The sequence below is a fragment of the Oratosquilla oratoria genome, chromosome 9 (assembly GCF_046742065.1).
Source record: "Oratosquilla oratoria isolate Oo_2021 chromosome 9, ASM4674206v1, whole genome shotgun sequence".
NCBI classification, from domain to species: domain Eukaryota; kingdom Metazoa; phylum Arthropoda; class Malacostraca; order Stomatopoda; family Squillidae; genus Oratosquilla; species Oratosquilla oratoria.
Genome location: NC_134785.1, coordinates 27,101,039 through 27,106,038, shown reverse-complemented (window position 1 = coordinate 27,106,038; position 5,000 = coordinate 27,101,039). Strand labels below are relative to the sequence as shown.

General features: G+C 39.5%; 1 protein-coding gene across 4 annotated transcripts in view; it reads right to left on the bottom strand.

Moving 5' to 3' along the window:
- The window catches only part of LOC143028277 (uncharacterized), a 1,448,808-nt gene that overhangs the window by 546,142 nt on the left and 897,666 nt on the right, over window positions 1-5,000 (bottom strand). The window lies entirely within an intron of this gene.

The window sequence follows — 5,000 nt, the reverse complement described above, 5'->3', positions numbered from 1 at the left end:
TTGAATTAGAGGACAAATAGCTCAATGTGATAACCCCCTTTTACATGCTTCCCAACTCGCAACCTTCACTCGGTAATTCACACTTGGTCCATCCACCATTACTACCTTATCTGACCCCAATTTCACGTGCTCCTTTGTCGCTTTCCTATTATCTTTCTCATCAATTTCTTCTTTTACCTACCTGGCGCACACGAAAATTATTAAACAATTGAATATGTAAAATCAAAGATATAATTAAATGAATTAATAAGCAAATCAATAGCAGAAGGGGAGGTAGAAAGAGACAAGAAGAGGGAGGGAGAAAGAGGGAGGGAGAGAGGTAACTGCGGCCGAGAGAGAGAAATATGGAGAAAGCGTGAAAGAGGGGGAGAAAGAGATAGAGAGATAGTCAGATCTTGCTTAACTACGGCCGAGAAAGAAATATATATAAAGAGTGAGAGAGAAAGAGTAAGAGAGTGAGAGAATGAGAGGGAGAAAGAGAGATAGAAAGAGAGAAAGAGAGAAAGTCGGAGCTGGCGGACCCTACAGTAGGTTCGTGGGAGTAACGTGACCACAAGTTTAACTTCCCACACCTTCGGCTGGAGGTAACCTGGGCGACAAGGTCACAGGCGGCACGAAGGAGGAGACGACGGGCGTCATGATGCATTTCATACACGAGGTCACCCAAAGGTCATCTAAATGTCAGACGCGTGTCAGGTCAAGTTGGGGAACGTCACTGAGGGGCTTGGGGAAGGGGGAGGGGGGAGAGGGAAGAGATGGGGAGACGGGGTTCGGGGGGGTCATTTCTTCTTTTATTATCATAATCTATTATGATCATAATCAATTATTATTATCACTGTTACTATTATTATTATTATTATTATATCATTATTTTCATCATTATTATTATTATTATCATCATTATTATTATCAATATCATTATTATTATTATTATTATTGTCATCATCATTACTGCAGCGTCCACAGGCGTTTTTATTCTCGATAAGGAACCTCACGGAGGCCCTGGGGCCGTGGTAGAGTCCTCTTCAGCTACGCAAAGGTAGCCCACCTTCGGCCCAGCAATAAATAAATAAAGATATAAATTAATAAATCAAAACAAGTCTGGGTGTAAACACTAAAGGCGTAAAAGGGTAATGGTCTTGGATCACGTGTTGGACTCGTAATCGACAACTATTTCCCTCCCGGAAGCGAGCTCAGAGCTCATATATAACCGATCTATGGGTAATGTTGTGACCTTACACGCACCCCCCAACTCCCCGCCCACGAGAGTTGAAGTAACGACTCGCAATGCAGCGATAGTATAATCATTTCAGCCCTGGGCAAGATTCGAACCGGACCGCCGTAGTGGCAGCCGGGGACTCTACCAACGTGTGTGTGTGTGTGTGTGTGTGTGTGTGTGTGTGTGTGTGTGTGTGTGTGTGTGTGTGTTTGTGTGCGCGCGCGCGTGTAGTGAAGGAGTTAAACGAGTTGAGTTAGATGAGAGTTATGACGTCATAAGTTGCAATGTGCCAGCCAAAGTTCTCAAGAAGAGCGTAATCGATCGGAAAGGTTGGTTCCCCTGTAAGGCTGTGATTATAGCAGGCAAACCGCAAAGGGCGAGGATCCTTCTTGTATAATATACTCGTCTTTGGCTGCCGCCGGGCGATCATATATCAACAAGGGGGAGCCCCCCCCCCGGCCCCTCCCCAGACCTTTAATGATCATTAGCCGGTGTGGCGCAAAGGCTGTCCTATTGCCTAAGGGACAGACCGGCGCACCTGCAGTGGATGGTCAAGACATCAAGACAGAAACCAATATGTAATAAACTGAGTCAGTGTACTAATGCGGTCAAGTAAGATGGTCTTCAGCCCCGAAATAACCTAAATAAATCAGATTTTTTTTTATTAAGAAATAAATATATAAACACAATAATAACAACATAAAAATCTAAAATTACTAATGTTATTACTACGACTAATAGTTATCAAATTACTAGCGGTAATACTGATATTACTACTAATAATAATAACTGAATCATTATTATTACCGTTCACAATAAAAAAATAATAATGATAATGATAATAATATGGTAATGATAATACTAATACTAATACTAATGATAATGGTAATGATAATAATAATAAATACTCTTTCCTGGGCGTTATGGCTATTTCAGCAGCCAGCCCCCTCCCCCCACCGCGTCAAACTAGCTACGGTAACAGTGGAGGTCGGGCGGGCAGTGCCGGGAGCGTGTGCGTTAAGAGGCTTGTCCACGTAACATGAACCACCTGTTCGAGTTCCACCTCCTCCTCTTCCTCAACGAGGATTAGAACAGAAATCCTAGGTTCACTTCCTTTATGGGGAAAGAACTTTTACATATACATACAAGGTGTTCCATAAGTCGCTGAAGAGTAGAAATTTGTGGTCGTTTCTGCATTGGATGACCTTAAGCGACCCGATATGGGGTTCCAGTAATATGGGGCAATTTATTATAACGCAGGAGAGATAATACAGTTGCTGATGAGGCAATGTTCCATCGTGCATTAAAGTTACATAAATATATTTGTAACAATAAGGCAGTTACAAAAAAATTAAATCTCCTCTATGACATTTTGGGCCACCCTGTATATATATAATATATATATATATATATATATATATATATATATATATATACACACAACACACACACACACACATATATATATATATATATATATGTGTGTGTGTGTGTGTGTGTGTGTGTGTGTGTTGTATATGGACTTTTTCCACCAAACAGTGGGTATCTTCTACTACCTCCAAGGTACGACGGTATGAGGAAAACAACAAGAATTCCTTGGGTGAGGGCACCACTCTCACTATATATATATTTTCCCTTTTTTTCATTTTTTCAATCTCACCACCATAACTCGTCCGCCTCTAAAACACCAGGTACGACGCCTCCTATAATACCACAAAGTCCCGGATGCGTATAAAGTGGGAGGAGGCAAATGTGATAGAAGACCTGAGGTCAGAGAAGGTCAAAGCGGAAGGAACGTCGGGATCTAAATCATCAAAGTCAAGATAGGTCCAGATAAGTATTAGAAGATGGGTCTCCCAATAAATGCGTGATGTATATATATATATATATAAATATATATATATATATATATATATATATATATATTATATATATATATTTTTTTTTCAACCACAAATCACTTTTAATTCCATGCCATCGCAATCGAGACTGAGAGTCGTTCGAAGGAGGCATCTGTTGGAAATTGAAACGTGGACGAGCCGAGGATTCGAACCCAGCTAACCCGTAACAGTTACAGTGACGTAAACCAATACGCTATCTCTCTTGATAGCGTATTGGTTTACGTCACTGTAACTTTGTTACGGGTTAGCTGGGTTCGAATCCTCGGCTCATCCACGTTTCAATTTCCAACGGATGCCTCCTTCGAGCGACTCTCAGTCTCGATTGCGATGGCATGGAATTAAAAGTGATTTGTGGTTGAAAAAGATATTAACTGATCACTGGGAACCATTCAGTGTGTATGCATATATATATATATATATATATATATATACCTGTCCTTTTCTAATGTCTCCATATATACATTAGTGTTCCTGGTTCAACCTGAGTTTCCTTACCACCTTTTCCAATCATTTGTCACTCCTCCAATATATATATATATATATATATATATATTATATATTTAGATATATAATATATACAGTATATATGTATATACATATATATGTATATTATATATATACATATATATATATATATATATATATATATATATACAGTATATATAATTATACACACACACACACACTAGACCGTGAACTAAGTCGTTTCGTTTTGAAGGGTCAGGATGGCGTGATGGTACGATCTTCGTCTTGTAAGAAGCAAGCCGCTCAGGCGAGGGTCCGAATCCCAGTAGGAGAGTTTATTTCCAAAAGTCATGATGACACACACACACACACACATATATATATATACACCATATACACGGGGCAACGCGGTAGCCCAATTTATATCGTATCGAACTCATGAGCAGGTGGTCGTGAGTTCAATTCCCGGGACCCGAGGCGGGATACGTCGTCTTGGCTTCCGACAGCCCTGGCCTGGAGGAAAGGTGATTCAACACAGGTCTACCACTACTGACAAGGCTTTGCTCTACCAGAATTTTCTCACTTTGTACTGCATGGGAATGGGATGGTGAGGTTTTAGTATATATGTTATATATATGTAAATATATATATATATATATATATATAAATATATATATATATATATATATATATTACAGGTGAAAAATGTAATCACACATTTGTCAATCACGTAGGAACCACTGTTGGAGTAGAAAAGACTGGAAACGGGGAATCTATATATTTCGATTGCAAACTGCAATCCTCTTCGTATCTACTGAAGAGGATTGCAGTTTGCAATCGAAATATATAGATTCCCCGTTTCCAGTCTTTTCTACTCCAACAGTGGTTTCTACGTGATAAATGTATATATATATATATATATATATATATATATATATATATATATATATATATATATATATATATATATACAGGGTGTTTAAAAATTATTTGAGATGTAAATATCACAGAAACTATATTTGCAATGCTTGTTGAAAGAGAAAATCAAAGGTATATGGATTCTATGAATGATTTCACAAATGTTCAATATGCGGACCGCCTGAGACACGGCATACGTGAAGTCGGTAGTCAAGTTTCTACCAAACACGTTGCAGCATGTCTTGGGTAACAGTCTCCAGTGTGGTGGTGATTCTCTGAGTTCCTCTAGGTTTCCAGGAAGAGAAGGGGCATAGAACAGTTCCTCCACACAACCCCAGAGAGAGAGAGAGAGAGAGAGAGAGAGAGAGAGAGAGAGAGAGAGAGAGAGAGAGAGAGAGAGAGAGAGAGAGAGAGAGAGAGAGAGAGAGAGAGAAATGCAAGGTGTTAGGTCAGGTGAAAGTGGAGGCCATTTCAACAGCACATAGTCTTTATCACCA